Genomic DNA, 26516 nt, shown 5'->3' with positions numbered 1-26516 from the left:
AGAGAGAATTTATTTCTATCTTATGGTCCATTTGGTGGTGGATCAATTTAGGGAGGAATGTCCAACAAAGACCAAAGTGATTCAAGAAGAGACAGAGGTGAGACAATATAATGGATGACACACAGGAAACACATAAAAGAAATGGAAGAGGCAAAAATAGAGCAAGTGAAGGCAGACCAAAGAAGGAGGCTTAGTGGATGGTCTCTAGACCTCCAGCACGTGTGAAGGTAACTACATTAGAAACTTGGGGAAGAGTTTTTTTTGGACTGTTATTGTTTTGTTTTGTTTATTATAGATTCCCCATCCTAAAGATCTGATTCCGTAGCTATTTGGTGAAGCTGAGGAATTCTTATGGAAGAGAGGTTTGAGAATCCCTGGGAATAGTCTCACTTTTGAGAAACTTTTGAGTTTCATCTTTTAAGAGTTCTCTGAATGGCAGTCACAGTCCGCTTCCAAGGAGTAGCAGCAGCGGTAGCTAACAATGTATTGGTAGTGTTTTCCTTTCTTAACTCAGACGCTTACTAAACATTTCCTGCATATTCCCTCTTTTGTTCCTGCCTCTGTGCCTTTGCACACACTGCTCCCTCTGGTGTACCCACAGTTGCTGCATGTTTTAATCCTCTGCATTTTTCACAGCCCAATCTCCAAAAAGCCCACCCTTCTTTTAGGTAAACCTGTATTGACTCTAAACTCTTTCTGCCTTGTACTCTGGTTATTTACCTTAGGCCTTTATCATTCCTATCTGAGCATTTGCTTTTAGGGGCAGGGTCTATAGTCTTAGTCTCATTATCAGCTGAAAGATTATTACCCAAGAAAATAAAATAAAACCAAGATCGAGTTTCAGCCCAAGGCCAGAGGTTCTTGTTTTTTACCTCAAAATAGGAACCAAAATATTCCTATCATTGCTCCTGAGGCAGGCAGGATGGAGTGCTTTAAACCTCTCATCCCTTGCCCCAGGTATTCCTAACAAGAACTCCTAGGGAAAACAAAACAAACTAAATCATGAGGATGGTCCATACTTCCTGTAACTAATTTCAAACCAGATAAAATAAAACAAAGTTAATACAACCTAATTTACTTACTGCTCACACCTGGAAGACCCTGCTTCCCCTTCAGTGGTCCCCATCCACCATCTGGATGGCAAAGCTTCCTATTCTAAGGAGAAAAAAAAAAAAGACAAAGGAACTCCACACTAGGAACTAATTTCACTCAGACTGGGCAATCTAGTTTCAGATAAAAGTCACCAAGTCTGATGTTTTGTATTGAAATGAATTCCCAAAGCATCATAAACACACTGACAGCAATTAGAATGTAAACAAGCTCAGGAAAACATGTTTGCATAACAAGTGATAACCAGACAATCCTGCCAGGTTGATATGGACTGGCTTGATGCCTGCCAGACAGACACTCCCTCCATAAGGACATTAAGGACAGAACTCTGAGGCATAAAAATCTAATGCAGACGCAGCTTCGGTGAGCTTCAGCAATGCCCATGCTGTGCCATGAGCCTTGCTGCCACCCTCACCGCCGCCCTGTGACCAGTGCCTCTTGCCCTCCACTGATGCTGCATCAGACCCACTACTGAGACTTCTAAAGGTGCCTGCCTGCCTTATGTCCAACTTCGGGCCAATGGAGTTTAGAGACTATAGTACCTTCCACCTTTAAACGTGTCACATGCCCTTGACCTCACTATTGCGTATTAGTTGTATTGGCAGCTGTGATTGAGCAAACACATAAACTGCATTGTGCATCCAAATTAGAGTTATCAAGCTGTGGCTTTGTAATCATTTTGCAGGTCATTTTACAGCAATTTTTATGATACACGAAATTCTCGGGATCATGCAGGAGGGCTGAATGCCCTATAGTTCAGGAGACAGAAGGGTGCAAGTGTTGCTGACCCAGTCAGAAAACAGGAATGCAGTGGCAGGGTGGTCCTTCCCTGGCAGAACTCTGCTCCATCAGAGAGGAGGTGATAGTCTAGTATTGAAACATTGTGGGCTAGTGAGGGTTAGAATAATTGGTATTCTTCAGAATGTGAAGTAATAGAAAGAGTCCTTGGCCTAAGAAACAAAGAGTATGGTTTATAGTCTATGCTTTGCCCTAATTAGCTATGTGTCTTCACCAAGTCCTTTTTGCCTGTTTGAGGCTCAATATTTGTATATCTGAAATGTAACACCTGAAATGAATTAGTACCCAATCCAGTATACATCTAATTAAGAGAAAGTTATAAAGCATCAGATTAAAATTAGAGAATAAAAATTACAAGCTTAACAACACTGGAAAAAATTAGGGCCCTTCAGTACTAAAATTAAACTACAAATTTGGCTCTGTGCTTCCTGGCAGCCAAAGCAAGATGAGAAATATGATCAGTTATAAATTTCCTATGGTCCACAGAGAAAAAGCATACCAGGTTTCTCTGGAGAGACAAAGCTTTTCTTGGCGTTTGTTTCTGAAAGAAATTTCTCCTATGAACTTCTTAAAGGGGACATTAAATGAGAATGTAGCTGAAGTCTTCAAGAATATAAATCCATGCAAGAAATGCAGCAGTAAGTGACATAAAGCTATTGCTGATGCTGTCCCTCCATAAAAGCAAAGGGAAGGACACTGAAGTTCATTTCAGTGGAGGGGCTAAAATAAATGCCCCAGCTTAACCCAAGGGAAAAACTAAGAAATGGACAGAACAGACAGACAGCATGCCCTTCCAAATACTTCCATAACTAATACTTCTTCCAAATGAGTATTTGTTAAGAGTTAGGCAGTAGTCAATTTACAATTAGATGATCTCTAAATTCTATTCCAGTTCTGATAGATCTATATGACATTTTTTCACTCATATTAATTTAAGATTTGTTCAATTTTTCCCTGACCCTGGCTAGAGAAAGGAGGAATCCAATAATTAACATTAATATTGTTATTTATAGTTAGGACCAAGTGTTTCTTATGTGTCAGGCCCCGTGCCCAGTGTTTCCCATGCATTTCCTTATTTAATCCTCCCATCCATCTCACCTCCTGGTATTAATTAAATGTAATTACTGATAGAAAAGCTAATGTTTGTCTGGAGAAAACAGTGAGGCCTAGAATAAGGTTCCCGGGGAAGGCAAGAATTGTTAACAAAAAGCTAACAATGAAGCTTTTAGACATGTTAGAGACCCAAGGAAGGAATAAAGGGATGAAAAATACTGTGAAAAGTAGAACTCTGAAAAGTAAATCCAAGGAAACACTAACCTATCCCAGCAAAAGGGAGAAGAGAATTTGCTTTTCCTCTTCCTCTTTTGAAAAGAAAAGTATTATTCCCTACTCTAGAGACTCTTAACTTCGGCTCTTTTTAGTTACTCATTCATTCATTTACAGATACTTATCCAATGACTACTCTGTGCCAAGCACTGTCAGCAAGACAAGCTCTCACTGAACTTCCATTCCAGCAAACAAGTAGACAATATATTTCCAGATTGTATTAACGAGAATTAAGAAATTAAAGAGAGTTAAGGTGCTGACGAGAGCCTGAGATAGGAGGAAAAGGAGAGGAGTTGTTCTAGATAACTGGTCAGGGTGGGGCTCAATGAGACCCAAGTAAGAGGACACAACCAGGCAAAAACCTGGAGAAAGGGCATTCAGCAGAGACAATCAGTAAAAAGGTTCTGAGACAGGTATAAGCATGGAATGTTTTAGAAACCTGAAGAAAGCCAGTCCAGCCAGACAGAGTGAAGCAGAGTGGGAGAGGAGGGGTCTGGGAAGAGATGAGGTGGCAGAAGTTGAGGGAGGGAGAAAGGCTGGGCAATGCCTACAGGGAAGGGAGCTGGATTGTGTCCCAAGGCAGTGCAAAGCTATTGGAAGGTTTTAAGCAGGGGAGTAGCAAAATCTTATTAATGTTTAAACCCTCTATGACTATCCACAGCTTTTGGGGAAATTCAGGTAGGTAGAGCCCTTTAGACTCAAGTACGTGTCACCTTTTGTTAAAGATAACTGGGTCACCATGAAAATGTCACTGAAAACTAACTAAATACCTTTACCCTGCAGGCCCTGGTTTTCCAATTCATAGCTTTCCATCAGCAGAGGCTAAAGTTCAAAAAGATGCTTCCTTTTCAAGAGTTTTATACTCTTTCATCCTACCAGAGCAGAGTGCAGATGTCTGAGCACCCAGTGATTTGGTTAGGGAAATGCCAAGATCATTTACAAACAGGACAGATCCTGATGCTCCATTTGAATCCTATCTCATCTTTAACTCTTTCCTCTACTTTTCCTATCCTAGTTCCTTTATCTTCCTTTGTTTTCTTTTTTCCACTTGCTAGAAACTCAACATTCTATATGTAAGCTGCTTGGTCAAACTGATTATTAAAGTTAATTTAAACAATCCCACAACAATGTTCCCATGTAAGACATACCTTTGGTAAAAAAAAAAAAAAAAAGGACCATAACTGAATTAGAATTTGGACAATTTGGAGTCCTTTTTGAAGCTAAATTGCAGCTTTGATGAATTCAAAGAAATTTCTTCTACCACTGTGTTTGGACAGAGGAACTAACAGGGTAACAGCCACATCCTTTGTGTGGCCATTATCAGATGTGTGTGTGTTCATGTGAAGGTAGAGGTAAATGCAACAGCTTCAGAAACTGGATGACTAACAGGATACACCCGCACACAGGAGCCATATCAGGAAAGAGCCAGGGTTGGGGGAGGCAAGATTTGGAACTCATGGTTCTGCTTATTGACAATGGACAACAGATAAATCTCCCACTGAAAGTCACCAGGCTACTCCACCCCATGCTACTCAGCCTGGAAGACTCTGATATTAAAATCAGTAAAATTATCCTTTCCTTCTGTTGGTCAATCCTTAATAAGTCAGACCCCAAAACTGTGTCATTGCCTCAAAACCATTCAAATCATTAAAAAGCATGAAAATTCACATCATCTGTGAATAGCACAGCAACTCATCAGCACTACTCACACCCGCCACGCACCTAGAAGCATCCAGTGGTACAGTACAGAATACTGAACAGCAGTGGTCAAATGGCTGGGGAGGGTTGGGATGGGGTAGAGTGGGGTGCAGGGGGAGAGGTGCCTATTTCTTATGGGCAAGGCTTCAGGGCAGCTAAAAGCAAACACTAGTATGTGTGGCTGGCAGCTGAGTGGTCATAGGCTTGCCCAGAGCGTGCGCCACACACTTGAGTAAGGCTTTCACTTCAAAACCAAATCAATACCATTCATTGTTCCTTGCCCCGGTTGCCAACTAGTTCAGGGCTTTTTATCAACCACCTGTAGCACAATCTCCTGGACCACTTTTCAAAAATGAGATTCTTAAATTTAAAAAAAAGAAAAGAAAAAGGGTAGTGCGACAGAGGCTCAGTGGCAGTATGTTTGTCATGCTGGAGACTTGGGCTGGATTCTTGGTGCCTGCTCTTGCAAAAAAAAAAAAAGATTCCTATGCCCCCCCAAAATAAACACCACTGGAACAGCTTCGCAAACTATATTTTTAAACACTACCCAGGTCATAATTATGCATAGTTATGCTTGAGGATGTCTGCCCTAGAGCAGTTTCTCAAACTGTGGGTCATGACCCCTTTGGTCAGGAAATCAACAAATGGGTCATGACAAGCTGTTGATATTTTTTAAGTAGGAAAAAACTTAAAAAAAAAAAAAACAGCACACTGCAGGGAGTAAGGGTAACTGGAACTTTGATGTTAACTCAAGCACAGAGGTAAAGACAGATCTAAGAAATGCTGTTACAAAATCATAAACAGATAAGGTGAAGTCCACTGCCGAAGGGAAGGAGCCCCAACTTTCACTCCCCTCCTGCCTGAGACCCTATCATGAGGTTGGAATTAAGAGACTGTGCCAGAGGGAAGTTTGCGCAGCTCCTCTCAGGCTAGACCTGTTCCTCAGGAAAGAACCTGTAGCCAACTAACACATAGTTAAGATTAAAATGTCCCTTATGGAGACAAGACTCAGCTCAGAATTAAGTGCTGAGAAAACGAGGAGAGGAATGGACAGTCTTGTGATAGTAAGTGGGTGCAAAGAAAGCCAGGAAAAGAAGCAGTCAAGTCCGCTGATGGAGAATCCAAGGTGTGTAACCACAGAAGCAAAAGCGCACTGGGTAGCAAAAAGCGTGGAGACCAAGCCTCAGCCCTGAGCTCAGTGAAGTTCCTTACCTTGGGCGAGTCACTTAACTTCTTAACTCCCTCGGTTCCTTGTACCTCTAATGTTCTGCGAGCAAGTGGAGCTGAAGGAAGCAGTCAGCTTCCCTTCTTGCACAATGCTCTAAAACAGGGAGCCCCATCCTGTACATCTTGTTGGACCAGAAGAGAGGAAGAAGGGAGGAAGGGCAGAGGGAAAAAAGGACAGTAGCTGTCTTGTTAGCCTTTAGACTCACCGGAGGCAAGGATTCACTGAAAGAGCCTACTAGGATGCAAAGAGGGCAAGTCAACAAGGAGGCTAGAAAAGAAGGGCCCCAGTAAAGCTCACGTGTGCCATTCGACAGCTGCGGGACTGTGACAGGGTCAGCTACATACTGAACACAGAAAAAACGGAGGTCACTCACTTGGCTCTTAAAACTCTATAGCTAAAGGGTGACGCCAGAAGTGGCAGCCCCTTGGGCAAGGGGTCCGAAAGAATAGGTGTCCTTCACCCAAGACTGGAGAAAAGCCCGCACTTCGGGAAAGACACCCAGAGGAATCAGCGGCCGAGGAGAGGTGGGGGCTGCCCCTCAGCCCCAGTCCTTGGAAGGTGTTCGCTGGAGAGGCCCCTACGTTCTGTCGGGCAGGAGAAAACGCGCGCCACCCCCTTGGCAGAGAGGCCGGGAGACGCCGGGAAGCGGCCAGGCAGGAACTCGGCTGCGGTTACCTCGGCCCGGGGCCGGCGAAGCGCTCGCGGGAGTTTCGAGGGCGGCCAGTCCTCCCCAGGCGGGGGCGCGGAGGGCGGCGCCTCCCGGCCCCAAGAGGCTCCGACCGAGACCCAGCGTCACCCGCGGACAGAGAGCGTCCGTGGCCCCCCTTCTGGCTCCCAGGGAGACCGAATCCGCGGGAACAAAGCCGAGGAGGAAGCAGCGACCCAGTCTCCCCGTCCGGGTCCTCGTACCCTGCCCGCCAAGCCAGCACCCCAGGTTCACCGGGTCCCCGCCGCGCGGCGGGCGCAGCCTCCATCCTCCCCGCGGGCGCCGGGGCAGCCAGTGTTTGTAAACACTCCGGTCACGTGGCCGGGCGGCCCGCTCCCCGCCCCCGGCGCCCGCGGACCCCACGCGGGACCCCACGCGGGACCCCTCCACCGCCACGCTGGGCGAACACCGCCGCGCGCTCCGCGGGACCCCGGCCAGAGGCGCCGGGGGGCCGAAGCCCCGCGCCCGGTGGGGTGCTGACAGCGCGCCCCACTCCCACGCGCGCCCAGCCCGCGCTGCGCGCCCTGCTCCCTTACCCCGCAGCAGGCGGCCCCGTCCGGCCAGCGCTCGTCTCGGTTCCGCGGGGGTGCGCGGCGGCCAACGACGGCCCGGCTGGATCCTGCGCTCCGGGCACGCTCTTAAAGCCACAGTCTCCGCCACCGCCGCCGCCGACACTCCACATCCCTCCGGGTCGGGGCCGGGGTCTGCGGGGTGACGGACGCGCCCCCGCGCCTATCCCCTCCACTCGGCACATAGCAACACGCCGCGGGTTGGCCCGGCACGGCCGCTGCCCATCTGCGCCGAGCCAATCAGCGGAGAACGGAACTCCGCCCCCCGCTTCCCCTCCCTCCCACCCCCCCACCCCTCTGCCCCGGCCGGGCTGGGGTACCGCGGACGGAGCGCGCGTCGGGTCCTGCCCCGCCAGGCTCCGCCAGCCGGCCTGGCCCAGCTGGGGAACTGGCCAAAGGGGCGGGGAGAGCGGGTGATGAGGATGGGTGGGCTTTCAGCGCCAAGGAGGAAGCTGTTTATTTCTGTTTGGAGTTTGTCTCCCGGTCAGGGCTGATGTCTCAGAGAGATCCCCAGAAGGTTGGGTTTTGGGGGAGGGCTGCATAGTGCTCCTGTTTGTAGGGTCAGGTGAGTGGTTTCCCCTCCACCTTAGCCATCCCTTACCCAGGGCCCTAGTCACCTCAAGAGGCTGTCAGGCCCTGGGACAGATGAGTTCAATAAAATAGTGCCCGCCCGACCGGCACAGACAGGCCTGGCTCAAAAGTTGGGCATTTCACCTCTTTCTGTCCCGCTAGTGAGTTAAGGGTAGGAAAGAAGCTTTAAGGGAACTGAAATACGCTCTGTCCCCTTCCCCTATAGCTGTCTATTTTCCAGGCTTTTCTCATGTGCTTTGCCCACGAAAGTAAGATGGTCCTAACGACCAGAGGGGAGGAGCCCACGTTCTGGGTCAGTGGGGTGGTGCTTTTCAAGGACGAGAGGTTAAAAAATAAGCCCAAGGCAGTCAGGAAATCCAGGGAGGTACGGGGGTGGGGGGCAGAGTCTTCTAGAAAAACAGGTCAGTATGAGAAAAAAGGCTGGCAGGGTTCACGGGAAGGGTGCAGGGTCCAGCTTTTTTTCACTCAGTATTTAAAGCCACTGAAGTTCTGCGACTCCACAGGGAAGCAAGAGGAAACCTTCAGTAGAAAATCTCATGTTTTATTGAGCTGCTACCAGGATGTGAGATACTTCTGGGATGCAGCTGACTCCAACCCCCCTCAGTACACGGGTCTCCACGTAGATGTGGGAGCTCAAGTGACAGAGAATGGTGCTGGTAGAGCCCCACGTGGCTCAAAATTTTACCCATAACTCCACCCAGCTGTCTTTAAAATATGTTTGACCAAGAAGTTGTATTCAGTTAGCATACATGGTGGGTGCCCATCCAGTCCCAATGCTTCATTAAAAAAAAATAATAATAATATCTCAAGTACATCAGCTTAATAGTATATATGATATGTATCAGCCCATGATTTGCAGTTTCAGTGTAAGAAAGAGCATCATGTCCTTGTTCACAATTGATACATTTGGAGAATCTCAAACAAGAGAGGGGAAAAAATGTGTTTTTAAATAAGACAGAATCATGAACAAGAGAGGTTTAACACTTAACCTAAGAAGATGTGATTAATTCCTTTAGAATATCAAGAGCTTGGTTTCTAGCCCTGATGTGGCTCTTGGATAAATGCCTTTGTCTCTCTAGGCCTGGTTTCCACATTTTAAAACAAGAGGGATTGGATTAGAATGATCGCTAAAATCTCTTCCAGCTCTCAAATTCTATGTAAGGCCAGAAAGTCAAACTTTTGTTACAACGTTGCAGCAATACTCCTAGGGACTATTTGTGTCGTCAGATCACCACGCCAGCTCCTCAGCACCCCCAACAGTAGATGCTGCATTAGTTTAACGCCCTCGGAAATTGTTATGTTATGTAACAAGATTGGTGGCTACTGTTTCTGTTTAAATAAAAGATAATGTTAGCTGAAGAGGACCAGCCTGATGCTGTGGTGCAGAGGGAGAGCTGAGGACCCCTGCAGGCCTGCTGTGTATATGCAACGGACCTTAGGACCAGGAGATGACAGAATCAGCCAGCCAAAAAAAAAAAAAAAGAAAGTTAAGCCTAATGTTGCCTCCTCCCAGCCAAAAGGGGCCAGTTATTGTGATTGTTAAGCTGGAAGGCAGAAGTAAAACAAAGTAGTAGAAGCTCCTTCTCTTACCCTCTGTATGCATTTACTCAGTGCCTGTTATGTGCATAAATTTCCTGCTTGTCTTGGATGGCGGTATTCTAAAGACTCAACTGAGAGGAGGGACGCTGAGGCCAACGGAGAGCTTGTGAGAATGGACAGAATAAATGTGGTGAGAATATTTATCCTGTGGGCCAAAAGGGAAATAGGGAGCTGCAGAGAGACATAAATGTATTTGTTCAGATTTAGCCGGGGTTTTGGTTTGTTTGTTTAAAGCCCTTGCCATTAAAAGTTGGGGAGGTTCCTAGCCTCACAGTCATAAGCAGCCCAACTCTGGTCAGTGTTGCAGGTCAAATCCATTCACCCCCAAAGCCTTCACCACTATCTTTTTTTCCAGAGTCCTCTCTCAACATTCCCACATTCCCACTGTTGGTGCGTGAGTGCTGCAGTTACCACTTGTGAACAAAGTCAACTGTATGTGCTCGTTTTGCTCAGCCTGTCATAGCATTTGACATGATTATCTACATCTTTCACTCATCTCCACACCAATCTATTGGCAAGTCCTGTCAGCCCCACTTCAAAAATTCGTGTTTACTCTGAACATGACTGTTCCCAGTGCTACCACCCTGGTCCGCGTCACCAATATCTCTTGCTGGAGTCAAGAAACAGCTTCCCAACTGAACAGCTTCCCTGCTTCTGGTCCACTCACGGGATGGCATTTCTTCAAAATGAACTCCTTAGTGCGGGCCACAAAGCCCTATCACCAGGGCGGCCAACCCCTCTGGTCATCCCCACTTCTCAGGCTCCTCTGCTCCCTCTGCTCAGTGGAGCGGGTCGTCTTCTTTCTGCTCCTCAACAGTACTGTCGTAGGCTGTTTGTATTTGCTGTTGCCCCCACTCAGAGCTCTTTGTCCTTAGAAGGCAAAGATACCACTTTGTTCTCAGGTCGAACGCCCCTTTCAGAAAGGTCCTCCTGACCACCCAATCTCACATGCTCCCCACCCCCACCACGGTATTATCACACCTGCCCCAAACTTATTTTCTTCATAGTGTATACCACTCTCTGAAATGATCTTGTTTATTTATTTGTTTGCTTTCTGTCTAAACTGTAAATTCCATGAGAATCGCAGGGACCATGTCTGCTTGGCCTGTTGTTGTGTCCACAACACCAAGAACAAGTGTTTGACACTCAACAAATATTTTTTGAATGAATAGCTGAACAAACAAACATGCTTACTGACTCATCCCTTTGTCCCTGCAGTTTCTTTTCCTTGAAATGTTTTTTTTCCCTCCTTCCTTCCCCTTCTTCTCTTGATTCTCCCTTACCCCATCCCAAACAAAGCCTTTTGCCAGATGAGTCAAGATCAGATCAATCCTCATTTCTTTGGAGGAGTTTCCCCTAAACTCCTTAGCAAAATTTATTTTTCTCTTCTTAATATCCTCCATAGTGCTTTATTCATAGTTCCATTACATCACTCAACTCCCCACACTCTGTATTAAAAGTTATCAGTTATCTGTCTTCTCTGCCAGCTTCTCCTTGGCTGGAAACTTATCAGATCATCCTTGTGCTTTCAAACCTGGCACATGGTGGGACTTCCCCAAAGGTTTACATCTGAGTTGAATCCATGGGAAATTCAAGCAGGAATGAATGGGGTCTGTTCTCAGAGTAGACTGATCAACAGATAATAGTAGTCTTTGTAGTATGACAACATCAAACTTGAAATTTCAAGATATCCTGTAATAAAAGTGGCAGCATATGCTTAATTACAGTACAATGGAAACTTCCCAAGGCGAAAGGCTATGGGCTCCCTACATTACAATGCCACCTAGGAAGAAATGCAGCTGTACCTTGGTGGAGAGGGGGAGTTGCTCCCCCAGGCCTTACTGGATCCCCTCTTCCCATCTATCCCCACAAAATAAGTCCATGACATTACATCCCAAAGAAGGGTCCGGTGCCATCCTCTTTCTGATAGATCATAGTAACAGTGTTTTGTTTCTTTGCTTACAATACATGCTTTCTCTGATCCCTGTCCAAGTCTCTTCATTTTCAGATATGGAAGTGGCTGATTTTGTGCTTGTCAGACTAATAATGGGGAAAGGTTGTACCTCACCCCTCCTGAGCTTACCTTAACAAAACAGCTGCTACCATTTATTGAGCACATATTGTAACACAAAGCATTTTCTATCTAAATGTATTTAATCCACAAAGCAACCTATAAGATAAGTATTTTTATCTCCATTTTTTTTTAAAGAAACTCATGGTGTGGAATTTCACTACTGTTCCATCTGAATTCAAAGCCTATTCTTTCTTCTACACCACCAAAGAGGAAAAATACTTCCCTCTTCTTCTCCTCAAATACCCCAATTACTTTCAGAAGAAAATCTACTCAAACATGAAATTACCAAAAGCACAAGCAACAAAAGAAAAATCAAACAAAACAATAGATGCATTGTACTTCATCAAAATAAAAAATTTTGTGCATCAAATGATTTTATCAGAAAAGTAAAAAGTCCTCATTTTCACCAGTGTGGCAGGGAAAAGCACAACCCGTCCCTTCTGGGGCTGAAGGAACCTACTCAGCCACAGAAGCCCAACTCCCTAAACTATCAAGCAATCCAGGGGTGTTTTAGTTATTCGGAACTTTCATAACCAAATGTTCGATATCTTAAATCTTTGGCATTACAGATGAGCCACATGACACTCCATTGTACATGCACATGACAATTCGGCCTTCTGCTCACCTGTTGATGGACCTTCCAACAAAGAAAAGCCCTTGAGTGGATGGCTTCATACATGAATTTGACCAAGCATTCTGAGAAGAATTAATACCATTCCTACCTCAAACCCTTTCAAAAAATTGAACAAGAGGCAGCACTGCCCGACTCATTCTATGGAGCTACTAATACCCTAATATCAAAGCCTGATAAACATACTACTTCAATCCTTTTTGATACTTGAATAATATTCCATTGTATATATAGACCACATTTTGTTTATTCATTCGTTGGTTGATGGACACTTGGGCTGCTTCCATCTTTTGGTAATTGTAAAGGATGCTGCTGTGAACATCAGTGTTCTAATAGCTGTTAGAGACCCTGCTTTCACTTCTTCTGGATATACACCTGTGGCCATTCTATAATTAGCTTCCTGAGGAACTGTGACCTCAGGAATGGCTATGGTTAAGAAATCAATGGCTATGGCTAAAAAAACAGGGTGGTACAACTGTGGCTCACCCTGCCATGCCAGATTCGATTCCCAGTTCCTGCCCATACCAAAAAAAAAAAAAGTTACAGTGTTGGAGAAGATGTGGAGAAATAAAGACAACTTTTCATTGCTGGCGGGATTGTAAAATGGTGCAGCAGCTGTAGAAGACGGTTGGCAATTCCTCAGAAAGTTAAGTATAGAATGACCATATGACTCAACAGTCCCAATTTCTAGGTATTTATCCCCCCAAAATTAAAAGCAAGCACTCAAACAGATATTTGCATGCTGATATTCATAACAGCATTATTCACAATAGCCAAAAGGTAGAAGCAACCCAAGTGCCCATCAACAGATGAATGGATAAACAAACCACAGTATATACAGACAATGAAGTATGCAGCTGTAAAAAGGAATGCATGTGCACCATTTGATTTTAAAGTATATATGTATTTAATATACATATATAATATATAAACAAGGCTGCTTGAATATGCATTTACTTTCTCTAGGAGAATACATAAGAACCAGAGAACTGAGGGTACCTCTGGGGAGAAGAACTGGGTCACTGATGTTAGGGATGGGAGGTAGTCTTACCTTACATTTATCATCATGCATAGGTATTAATGCGCTGGTTTGAAAGGATGTATGTACCCTAGAAAAGCCATGTTTTAATCTTAATCCCATATTATAAATCCAGCCATTTCTTCTAATCCCTACTGAGTACTGTATGTTTGAAACTGTAATTAGATCATCTCCCTGGAGATGTGACTCAATCAAGAGTGGTTGTTAAACTGGATTAGGTGGAAACATGTCTCCACCCATTTGGGTGGGTCTTGATTAGTTTACTGGAATCCTATAAAAGAGGAAACATTTTGGAGAAAGCTGGAAATTCTGAGAGAGCAGAGAAGAACAACATAGCCCTGAGAAGCAGAGAGTCCACCAGCTAGCAACCTTTGGAGATGAAGAAGGAAAACGCCTCCCGGGGAGCTTCATGAAACAGAAGCCAGGAGAGAAAGCTAGCAGATGATGCTGTGTTCATTACATGCCTTTCCAAATGAGAGAGAAACCCTGACCATGTTCACCATGTGCCTTTTCAGGTGAGAGAGAAACCCTGACTGTGTTAGTCATGTGCCTTCTCACTTGAGAGAGAAACCCTAAACTTCATTGGCCTTCTTGAACCAGGGTATCTTTCCCTGGATGCCTTTGATTGGACATTTCTATAGACTTATTTTAGTTGGGATTTTTTTTGCGGGGTCTTAGAGCTGTAAACTAGCAACTCGTTAAATTCCCCTTTTAAAAAGCCATTCTGTTCCTGGTATATTTTATGCCAGCAGCTAGCAAACTAAAACAATTACCTATTCAAAAATAAAATAAAATTCTCTAATGATGAAATAAAAACAACCCAACACTGTCTAACTTGTCCAAACTCTAAAACCCTCCACTCCATTGTCTTCTGGTTAAGATGTAGATCAGAATACTTTCTTTTGTTTTTGATTCCTTGCAGACAAACTGGTCATGGTGTCTCTTTAATCTTTAGGTCTGCAGTCTTATTTACAGCATGACAGCAGTTACAACAAACCCCCGTCTGAACCAATTTTAAAATGTTCTAGAGTAGTATTCTTCAAACTCTGTGGCTGTCTGACCATTCCTGGGAAGTCCTGTATGTGAAATCTCTGAAAGAGAGGGGCAAAAGCTAGTTCACCCTGATCTTTTCAAAGGTCTGCTTTTAACTGTTTTCTTCTGGGTTTAAATAAAACCATTCTTCTAATACTGAAATATGAGGACAGCTGTTGCTCCCTTAAATTCATTGTCTGGTTCTGTATAGAGTGGTATAGTCCTTTATCTGGAGTCCCAAAGTTTCAGATAAAGTTCCCCTTAGGGAGTCACAATAAGCAGAATCAAAGCGTGATGGAAGAGATTGAACACCTACACTGAAGACTCAAGTAATCTGCAAATGGGGGGCTAGAGCTTTCAGAAAACCAACTACAGGGATTAGGGAATCATTTTTAGGCAAGAACAATTGTATATTACTATTGTTTCCCAAAACCATAAAATATTCTAGGCTCTAAATGAATCCATTGTATTGTGTATCATCTAAAGAATAGCCTCATTCATTATTGAGGTATTCCGGGGAAGAATGGGATTCCTCAACTGAAGGGGTTGACAGGGGCATCTCACCATTGTCCTCTCAGCCTGTTGTGCAACTTACTGTGCCCTGTTTAAGGGATTTACAGATACTATTCCAGTATTTAGTTTTCACTAAATTAATGGGACACAATATGGACAAGGGCTTCACAAGATTCCTGCAAAGAAACCATGAATTGAAGATAATACTAATCAAACACAAGGAAACAAGAAGAAGGTGGGATTACACTACTTCTATCTTTAATATAATCTATTTGGTAACCACATTGCAAGTCAATAACAATGACCTTGTCAAATCTGATAAAATGATATTAAAAATTTAATTAAAATTATCCACAATTTGATACATGGATTTGCTTTTTTTTTTTTTTTTGCGATCGACCACATGCAATCAGAAAAGTCTGGAGACTGTATGAAATAGTGACCCCTGAAGAGCAAGAATTTGACAGTGACTCTCCAAGGCGGAGTCTGAGTATTTCAGTTTGTTTGGCTAGGGTGCCCCTACAGAGAGAGTAAATGAATCCAGCTACCACAGCTTGATGGTCCCATGCTTTAAAGTTATCCAATTCATTTCTTCACCATAGCCTTGATTTTCAGGTAAACTGATGTTTAAAATTTTTTTTTTGCATGGGCAGGCACCAGGAATTGAATCTGGGTCTCCAGCATCACAGGTGAGAACTCTGCCTGCTGAGCCACCGTGACCCACCCAAACTGATGGGCTTTTAATTTGGCTCCCCATGTTGTTTTTCTTCTGGCACAGAATACACCATCCAGCGTCAATGCCTGGTCATTGCATAATTCTCTGTTGGTGTCTTGTGAGCTTGGTTAACGTGGGTCCCTTTCTAAGTGACTGCTCACCAGTGAGTGTTATGACAAAATGAGTTCCTGGATTTGCCAAGGTGATGGTCTGACCCTAGGGATCATCAGCTTCCCCAGATGACATCTCCACCTTAGCACTCTCACTCCTGGCAGTGCTGTGACCTAGTTTCTTCCACTGAGGAAGGATGCTGAGAAGTGGTACATATAGGGACCTGGGGCCTTGTCTCTAAAAGATGGGAGCTCCTAGTCTGGAAATGTATTCCCTTAGAATGACAGGGAAAGGAAGAGTTCTGCAGCACACCTGTTATCTTTCTCCAACAGCTTTTACTTCTGTGACCTGTTTTTGAGGAGTGTAATTCACCATACTGTAAGCTGGCTGTAGCTTTCCTCCGCCAGGCGTGGAGGCCAAGGCTCCCAACAAAGGCTCATCAGACAACACAATGGCCAAAATAAACGGAGCTGTGTTAACAAAGGCTCAGAGCAGCCTCTCGTAGACTAGGGTGGTACGCTGTGACAGAGCACTAAATAGTTGTATAGCCAGCAGGCCATCCTCTCTGCTGCATTCTCATTTTCTTGTCTGGACTCCTCTTTCTTTGAAGAAGACTGAAATAGATCCATTTGCTTTAGTCAAATAACAATACCATCAATTGTCCTGGCAGATTGGCTGACCAGGCTTTTCTTTTAGCCTCTCTGCCTGATGGGATTATTCCCACTCCCACAATTTCTAGGGATGAGGTGTAGCCTCTATAGGAATGGAATTGTGGGCTCCATGGAATTGGGCTGACTTTGGATCAATTAAGGCTGCTGCTTCCAACCTTGACTGCATATTAGAATCACCTGGACAGCTTTTAAAACATACCAATGTGTGGACGCATGGGTAGTTCAGTGGTAGAATGCATGCCTTCCATGCGGGGCAGCCAGGTTCGATTCCTGGACCATGCACCCCAAAACAAAACAAAACAAAACATACCAACGCGCACCCATGCTCCATTCCTAGCAATTCTGCTTTACTTGTTCGAGTGGATCCTGGGCAAGGATAACTTTTAAAAGCTCCCAGGTGATAAAGGCAGTCAGTGATGAGGGCCACAGAATTGAATCTTCTATTCAAAGGGAGAATTTGGAGCTGGCAAAATTTTCTTCTAAGCCCCTTTTGTCTGAAGCTCTCCTCAGTCTTCCCCACACATTCTATTCCATTCCATAATTAACCCACAGATGTAATTGCAAAAAGCTGCAAAAGTGAAAAATATGTCAATGATACAATAATATCATGCTTCACAGATTGCAGGATATTTTCCCATATATTCTTTCATTTGACCCTTAAAACAATCCAGTAAGGTAAGCATGTGGGGTATTATTGGCCACGTTCTTCTGACAAGGAAACTGATATCCGGAAGCAAATGAGGACCCAGGCTTCTGTTTTGTTTTTACTTCAATGTTCTTTTAATTACATCATGCATACTCTATAGTGACAGTGCATAACTTCAGCTGTCACAGACAGGGAGGAAATATTACACAGGGGCTAAGAACAAAGATTTTTAAGTGAGACATGAGACCTGGATTTGAATTTTAGCTTTTCCACTGTCTAGCTCTTGAAGCAGACATAGAATCTCCAATTTTCCTCAATCGAATATAGTACAGGAATATAGTACCAAATTCAAAGGGGAATTATGAGGATTCATTGACATATATTAGTTGATATTCTCATTAGATGATCATGCTGCATTTACTTACCTGCTACTATAGAAAAAAAAATTCCAAGAATTGTTTAAGGTAGTTGGGCTACTTTATTCCATTAAAACTTTTCTTTGGCATCAATCTTTGCCTTTCTTACCTGATGCTGCTGCATAAAGTAAGAGGTTTGAATAGTTTGTGAAGGTGGCATTTCTCAGTCACCAACTGATTTCCTTTATATCTGAAAACAGAATTCTAGAATATCCATCATTTTAAAGCTGCCTCTGTTTATTTTGCCAAGGTCAGTGCTTGATCAGATGTTTTCTTAAAATGTGAAGTCTTTATTTCTTATAGCACTTTTGGTTTTACAGAAAAATTGACCAGAGTTCCCCTATGCCCTATCCCTATGCCCAATTTCTTCTATTATTAACTATGTACATTTGGCATGGTACATTTGTTATAATTAATGACACAATAGTGATACATTAACTAAAATCCATCCTTTTTTCAGATTTTCTTAGTTTTCCCTAACGTCTTTTTTCTATTCCAGGATCCCCCATCACATTTTATACATTTACACATTACATTTAGTAGTCATGTCTTCTTAAGCTTCTCTTGGTTGTGACAGTTTCTCAGACTTTCCTTGCTCTGATGATCCCTACAGTTTTGAAGAGTACTGGCCAGGAGTATTGTAGGATGCCCCTCTACTGGAAAATGTCTGGTACTTTTCTCATGATTAGATTAGGAGTATAGGTTTTTAGAGGAGGATCACAGAGGTAAACTGCCATTTGCATCACATCATATCAGGGCTTCATACTATCAGTATGATGTTGATCTTGGTTACCAGTCTGAGGTAGTGTTTGTCAGATTGCTCTACTGTAATGTCACTCCTTCTCCTCCCCCTTTCCATCCTGTGCTCTTTGGAAGGAAGTCACTATATGCAGCCTACACCCAAGGAGTGGGGAGCAATGCTTTTTCCTCCTCTACAGTAGAGTATCTACATAATTTGTTTGGAATTTGTGCACCTAGGAGATTGATCTTTTGTTTGTAAACCTTTTGTTGTCACCACCCAAGTCATTCGGACAATTCGCTATTTGGTAGGGATCACAGCCCTGTATTTTTTTCAGATTAGAACCATAATAGGGACTACGGCGACCTCTTGTGGCTAATTTCGGGCATAACCAACCAACTGGTAGGCTCGCACTTTAAACCGCTGGTGTTCCTTTAGTCCAGTGACTCTCAATCGGGTGATTTGCCACCCAGCCCCAAGGAATATTTGGCAATAGCTGGAGACATTTTTGGTTGTCACAACTCTGTGTGTGTGTGTGGGGGATGCTAGTGGCATTTAATCAGTATAGGCTAAGAATGCTGCTAAACATCCTACCATGCACAGGACCCACCCCCATAGGAAAGAATTATCTGAGGCTGAGAAATCCTGTAGCCAACAGCTGTATAGCCATTACAGCGAAACTCAAAGGAATAGTGTTATAATGGGGAAGGGAGGAAAAACCCTGCTTTGTGAAGAGAAGAGAACAAACTCTTAAATAAAATGTGCAGTACAGCATTACTGATTGTAGAAGAGGTAGAGGAAGAGGCAAAGTCACTTCTGGATATGGTAAAATTCTCCTTTGAAGCCATCTGGTCCTGGGCTTTTTTACGTTGGAAGGTTTGTGATTATCGAGTTAATATCTTTACCAGTTATTGATCTGGTTATATGATCTGTTGAGAATATGTTTGTTTCTTGAGTCAGTGTAGTTAGTTTGTGTGTTTCAATTTGGGCCAATTTGTGCACATCGATACAAATGGTCAAAGCATACACTGTGGGACTAAAGAGACTCAAATGGTAAATGGGGAGCTGTTCTGAGCAGAAGTACAGGAAGAGGAAATAACTGGACCAAGACCAGAGGTTTGAGAACTGGATAATGTTATTAAATTGTTCATTTCAGGTCTTTTCTGATGATGTTTAAATGAAGAGCAATTTAAAAAAAAATTTTTTTTATTAGTATTTAAAAAAACATTACAGGAAACACAAACATTCTTAATATGTGATCATTCCATTCTACATATATAATCAGTAACTCACAATATCATCACATAGTTGCATATTCATCATCATGATCATTTCTTAGAACATTTGCATTAATTCAGAAAAAGAAATAAAATGACAACAGAAAAATAAAACAAAAACAGAAAAAAAACCATACACACCATACCCCTTACTGAAGAGCAATTTTGAGGAGAAAAAAAACCATCTCCAGTCCTACAACAGCCATAATCTACAACTATTTTCAACTGCATCTTAGTTCCTAGGTATATGTATTTTGAAGTTGTTTTAGTCAACTATACAATCACTTCATATTCTGATTTTTTCACTGATTATTATACCTGAAATATGTTTTCATATTTCTAATGTCACCATTATCTTTTTTTTTGCATGGGTAGGCACTGGGAATCAAACCCGGGTCTCTGGCATGGCAGGCTAGAACTCTGCCTGCTGAGCCATTTATCTTTTTAAATGTCCATACAATATCCCATAATGTAGACAAATCATACTGTAGTTCAATTGTTGGGTAATTATGTTGTTGACAATTTTTCTCTTTTTAAATGAACATTGCAATACAGTATTTGTTTTTGGTTAAAGTATTTTCTTAGAATATCACTCTAGGTCAAAGACTGAAGAGTAAATGGTAACATAGCAGGGTGGCCAGGAGCACAGAATTTGAAAGTAGACAACCTGGGTACAGAACTCAATTCAGCCCATCACTACCTGTGTGATTTCTGAACAATTTTCTTAAGCAACCCAAACCTCAGAGGTATGTGGTAGTGATTAAATAAGATGATGCAGCCCACAAACCTGAACCAATCCTGGGAAATAGACAAACAACCATTACTGTTATTATTTTTCTTTTTATTATTATCCTTAAGTTTCCTGGTACATACTGCCATGTCACCTTTCCAAAAGATTGCTAACAGTGCCAAAGCTGGCCATTTTTACTGCAACTCCACAAATTGTTTTAAAGTTGGCTTGGTTTTAAAGAAAAAGTTTGTATCAGCTTAACTGCTTTCTCAGACTATCTGCCTAAAAGTGCAAAACTATAGGCAAAGAATATTCTGAGGTCACTTTATCCAGAAATAAATAAATAAATAGAGGATGTGGCCCTGAGTTTTATCATACCTCAGAAAAAAAATACAATGAGGTAAACAGATGCATCCAGCATTCATGACCACCAAGCACAGCAGCAAGCTGCTTGAAGTTGGCCTTGGATAAGGCCTTGCCCCATGGCTCTCCTTTAGGCCTGTGAGGTGCCACACCTTGGGGTCACACTTAGGTTGTTAGTCCTTTTGTGTGATTGAACATTGTGCTGGTTTGAAATGATGTATGTACCCTAGAAAAGCCATGTTTTAGTCCTAATCCCATTTTGTAAAGGCAGCCATTTCTTCTAATCCGTATTCAGTATTGTATGTTTGAAACTGTAATTAGAGCATCTCCCTGGAGATGTGATTTAATCAAGAGTGGTTGCTAAACTCGATTAGGTAGAGGCGTGTCTCCACCCATTTGGGTGGGTCTTGATTAGTTTCTGAAATCCTACAAAAAAGGAAACATTTTGGAGCAAGAGAGATTTCTTTATTTCTGTGGGGTTAGTGGTTATGTCTCCTCTTCCATTTCTGATCTTATTTGCATCTTCTCTCTTCTTTTTGTCAGTCTTGCTAAGGGTCCATCAATCTTATTGAGTTTCTTATAGAACCAGCTTCTGGTTTTATTGATTTTCTCAATTGTTTTCATGTTCTCAATTTCATTTATTTCTGCTCTAATCTTCATTATTTCTTTCCTTTTGCTTGCTTTGGGGTAAGTTTGCTGTTCTTTCTCTACTTCTTCCAAGTGGACAGTTAATTCCTCGATTTTTGCCCTTTCTTCTTTTTTGATATACGCATTTAGGGCAATAAATTTCCCTCTTAGCACTGTCTTTGCTGTGTCCCATAAGTTTTGATATATTGTGTTTTCATTTTCATTTGCCTTGAGATATTTACTGATTACTCTTGTAATTTCTTCCTTGACCCACTGGTTGTTTAAGAGTGTGTTGTTGAAAAGGACAGATATTGTATGATTTCACTGATAGGTAATAATTAGAATAAGCAAATTCCTAGACTCAGAATCTAGAATATAGGTTACCAGAAACTGGGGTGGGGTAGGGAATCAGGAGGTAATGTTAATTGGTACAGAGTTTCTGTTCGGGCTGATGGAAAAGTTTTGGTAATGGCTGGTGGTGATGGTGACACAACATCATGAATGTAGTTAACACCACTGAATTATATATTTGAATGTGATTAAAAGAGAAAATTTTAGGTTGTTTGTGTTACTAGAATACAAATTTCTTAAAAACTGTAGGAGTAGATAACACAAAGAGTGAACCCTAATGTAAACTATGATTATAGTTAAGAGTATAATTATAAGATTATTTCATCAATTATACAAAAGTGCCACACTAATAATGCAAGGTGTTAATGAGAGGGAAAACTGCGTGTGTGAGGAGGGCATATAGGAATTCTATATTTTCTACATGATTTTTCTGTAAACCTACAACTTCTTTTTTAAAAATAGTTTCTTTTTGATGGGTTAAAAAAAAAAAGTGTGTTGTTGAGCCTCCACATATTTGTGAATTTTCTGGCACTCTGCCTATTATTGATTTCCAACTTCATTCCTTTATGATCTGAGAAAGTGTTTTGTATGATTTCAATCTTTTTAAATTTATTGAGACTTGCTTTGTGACCCAGCATATGGTCTATCCTTGAGAATGATCCATGAGCACTTGAGAAAAAGGTGTATCCTGCTGTTGTGGGGTGTAATGTTCTATAAATGTCTGTTAAGTCTAGCTCATTTATTGTATCATTCAAATTCTCTGTTTGTTTATTGATCCTCTGTCTTGATGAGAGTGGGGAATTGAAGTCTCCAACTATTATGGTAGATGTGTCTATTTCTCTTTTCAGAGTTTTCAGTGTTTGCCATATGTATTTTGGAGCATTCTGGTTCAGTGCATAAATATTTATGATTGTTATGTCTTCGTGCTGAATTGTTCCTTTTATTAATACATAGTGTCCTTCTTTGTCTCTTTTAACTGTTTTACATTTGAAGTCTAATTTGTTGGATATTATTATAGCTACTTCTGCTCTTTTCTGATTGTTATTTGCATGCAGTATCTTTTCCCAATCTTTCACTTTCAACCTATGTTTATCCTTGGGTCTAAGATGTGTTTCCTGTAGACAGCATATAGATGGGTCCTGTTTTTTAATCCATTCTGCCAGTCTATGTCTTTTGATTGGGGAGTTTAATCCATTAACATTTAGTGTTATTACTGTATGGGTAGTACTTTCTTCTACCATTTTGCTTTTTGGATTTTATATGTCATATCTAATTTTCCTTCTTTTTACCTTTACTCATAGTCTTCCTCTCTACAGAGAGAGATTTCTTTTTTTTTTCTTTTCTCCTTCTTTTTTAAATTTATTAATTAAAAAAATTAAGAAACCAAATAAACAATCAACATATATAATCAGTAATTCACAATATCATCACTTAGTTGCATATTCATCATTTCTTAGAACATTTGCATTAATTCAGAAAAAGAAATAAAAAGACAATAGAAAAAGAAATAAAATGAACACAGGAAAGAAAAAAAAAAGATTATACCTACCATACCCCTTACCCCTCGCTTTCATTGATCACTAGCATTTCAAACTAAATTTATTTTAGCATTTGTTCCCCCTATTATTTATTTTTATTCCATATGTTCTACTCGTTTGTTGACAAGGTAGATAAAAGGAGCATCAGACACAAGGTTTTCACAATCACACAGTAACATTGTGACAGCTAAATCATTATTCAGTCATCCTCAAGAAACATGGCTACTGGAACACAGCTCTACATTTTCAGGCAGTTCCCTCCAGCCTCTCCATTACATCTTGAATAACAAGATGATAAGAGAGAGAGATTTCTGAGAGAGCAGAGAACGACCTAGCCACGAGAAGCAGGGTCCACCAGCCAGCAACCTTTGGCGATAAAGAAGGAAAATGCCTTCCGGGGAGCTTCATGAAACAGAAAGTCAGGAGAAGAAGCTAGCAGATGACGCTGTGTTTGCCATGTGCCTTTCTACTTGAGAGAGAAGCCCTGACCTTGTTCTTACTTGAGAGAGAAACCCTGAACTTCATTGGCCTTCCTGAACCAAGGTATCTTTCCCTGGATGCCTTTGATTGGACATTTCTTTTTTCTTTTTTTTCTTCAATGCTTGCGCTTTGGGTTTAGGGTCTAGGAAACTGCCATGTATTATAAATTTTATGATATTTCCCTACATGAAATGATTGGACATTTCTATAGACTTGTTTTAATTGGGACGTTTTCTCTGCCTTAGAACTATAAACTAGCAGCTTATTAAATTCCTCTTTTTAATAGCCATTCTGTTTCTGGTATATTGCATTCCAGCAGCTAGCAAACTGCAGCAAACATTTAAAGTGAGAAAGAATATCTGCTGGATCTCCTTAGAATCTTCTAGGTGCTTTCTTGTAGGTTATGTAGCCTCTGATATAAAAAGAGTAAAATATGAAAATCAAATTGATAGCCTCTACCTTTAGTTCTGAATCAAATTGTGCTCATGGCTTAATGGACAAAGATTTGAACATAGAATAACTCTTTGCCACTTTCTGCTCTGGAAATGGGCTGCATTTCATGGGTGAATCTGCAAGTCCCAGCCATGGGGAAAAATGAAATGGTAAAAATATGTACATGTAATTCTTTTTTTTTTTGTCACTGTATCTTTAACCTTGCCTTTCCCCTGAGACCATCAAACTTTAATATATCATATCTCTTCTTTCTGTCTGATATTCCTAGCATCTATACTTTGCTGTGATAACTAGAAAATCATAGAAAAATAATCAAACTTTACCTCTAGCCCTTTTTCTATAAATATATAACTTAGTCTTTTTTTTTAACTTAGTCTTTTTAACAAAGTTTGAATCATGTACTATATTCATTGTTATTTTAGTCTTTTCCTATTTAATGTTAAATTGTGAAACATTTGCCCAAGTCTTAATATTTTTATTGAGCTATCTTCATGCACCATACAGTCCATCCAAAGTATACAATCAGTTGCTCACAATGTCATCACATAGCTGTGTATTTATCACCATGATCATTTTTAGGACATTTGTATCACTTCAGTTTAAAAAGAAATAAAAAGAAAAAACCCATACATCCCATACCCCTTTCATTGTCCACTATAATTGCAATCTACCAAAAAAAATTTTTACGCCTTATCCCCTGGATAAAGGGAGCATCAATCACAAGGTTTTCACAATCACAGGGTCACATTCTAAAACTACATAGTTATACAATCATCTTCAAGAATTAAGTCTACTGGAACACAGTTCAATAGTCTCAAGTACTTCCCTCTAGCACTTTACCATATCATAAACTAAACAGGGATATTGTATTACTTAGGGTTTACTAAAGAAACAGAATCAAGAGGAAATATTCATAAATATAAATTTATAAACATGTCTCACGTAACCATGGGAACATAGAGTCCAAAATCCACAGGGCAGGCTGTGAAGCTGACGATTCCAATGGAGGATCTGGATGAACTCCACAGGAGAGGCTCGCCAGCAGAAGCAGGAAGAAAGCCTGTCTCTTCTGAATCCTGATTAGATTAAGCATCACTCATTGCAAAAGACACTCCCCTTGGCTGATTACAAATGAAATCAGCTGTGGATGTAGCCAATGTGATCATGATTTAATTCTATGAAATGTCCCCATAGCAAAAGACAGGTCAGCATTTGCCCAACTTGACAAACAGTTACCACCACCGGCCAAGTTGACGCATGAACCTGACCATGACAGATAACTATATAATGAATAAGAATAATCTTCAGGATAACCTCTTGACTCTGTTTGAAATCTCTCAGCCACTGAAAATTTATTTTTGTCTCATTTCTCTTTTCCCCCTTTTGGTCAAGAAAGCTTTCTCAATCCCATGATGCTGGGTCCCGGCTCATTCTGGGAGTTCTGTCCCACATTGCTAGGGAGATTTATACCCTTGGGAATCATGTCCTGTATAGCAGAGAGGACATCTATCCCTTTTATTTGATCTATTTCCAATTTCTTTCTTTTTTCTTCAACTTTCAAACTATACTGACATTTGAAGTTTATGATTTCTTTTTTCTTTTCTCCTTGGAAAATCATCACTGTTTTAGAATTTGTTGTCTTATAAATAGTTTATGCTATTATTTTAGATATACTTATCCAAAATCTGAACTGTATTTTCAGGTTATGGTATGAGGTAAGGCTGGGGCTAGTTATTTTCATCCAGTTTTTTTCACAAATCATTGATAAAACCATTTCTTATTTGTTGTGATGTATTCATTTATGAAATATTAATTTAATCTTTTGATAGGTAACTATTATTATCAACATTTTCCACTTAAGAAAACAGGCACTGAGAAGCTCAATAATTTGTCTAAAATCACATAGCTAATAAGTGGCAGAGGCAGAATCTAAACATAGGCTGTCTTGCTACAGAGACCCATTCTTAAATAAATTAGTTACTTTATAAATGAATTAATATATGTAAGGTATGAAGAATATTTTGGGGCACATAGTAGGCTTTGTATAAGTAGTTGCTTAACAAAAACAATTAAAATATCATGAACTTATCTAGCTTAGGATCTGTTTCAGGAATAACTGTTTATGTTCCACTGATCTGTCTCAGTTCTTAATCCAGTTTTAATTTTTTAAATGGCATTCTAAAATTTAATAAAGAACAACAAAAGAGACAATGATTAAGTATAATACATGAACCTAGACTAGATCTAATAATTGAGGAGAAAAGGCCCAAAAACGACACTACTGGAACATATGAAAAAAATTGGAATATAAACTGTAGGCTTTATATCAATGTTAAAGTTCCTGAACTTGATAACAACTGATAACTGTACTTAAGGTGGTTTCATAAATGAATGTCCTTGTTCTCAGGAAATGCACATGCAAGTATTAAGTGTTAAAGAAGCATGATGTTTACAATCTACTCTCAGATGTTTAGAAAATTGATGG

At 41.3% G+C, this 26516-nt stretch overlaps 1 protein-coding gene across 3 annotated transcripts in view; it reads right to left on the bottom strand.

The window, feature by feature from the left end:
• The window catches only part of YPEL2 (yippee like 2), a 54029-nt gene extending 46452 nt beyond the window's left edge, over nucleotides 1-7577 (bottom strand). Inside the window, exon 1 of one of the 3 annotated variants that reach the window (XM_077164974.1) lies at nucleotides 7403-7577. The gene's annotated coding sequence lies outside the window, so the exon portion shown is untranslated. Of the gene's footprint in view, nucleotides 1-6533; nucleotides 6808-6835; nucleotides 7126-7402 lie in introns of those variants that run through there. The other 2 variants (XM_077164973.1, XM_077164972.1) reach the window with 2 other exon arrangements.
• Between the last annotated feature and the right edge of the window lie 18939 nt (nucleotides 7578-26516).

This window comes from Tamandua tetradactyla, chromosome 6 (assembly GCF_023851605.1).
Source record: "Tamandua tetradactyla isolate mTamTet1 chromosome 6, mTamTet1.pri, whole genome shotgun sequence".
Classification (NCBI taxonomy): Eukaryota; Metazoa; Chordata; class Mammalia; order Pilosa; family Myrmecophagidae; genus Tamandua; species Tamandua tetradactyla.
Note: the sequence above shows the minus strand (reverse complement) of the source record. Positions and strands in the feature narration are given on the sequence as shown.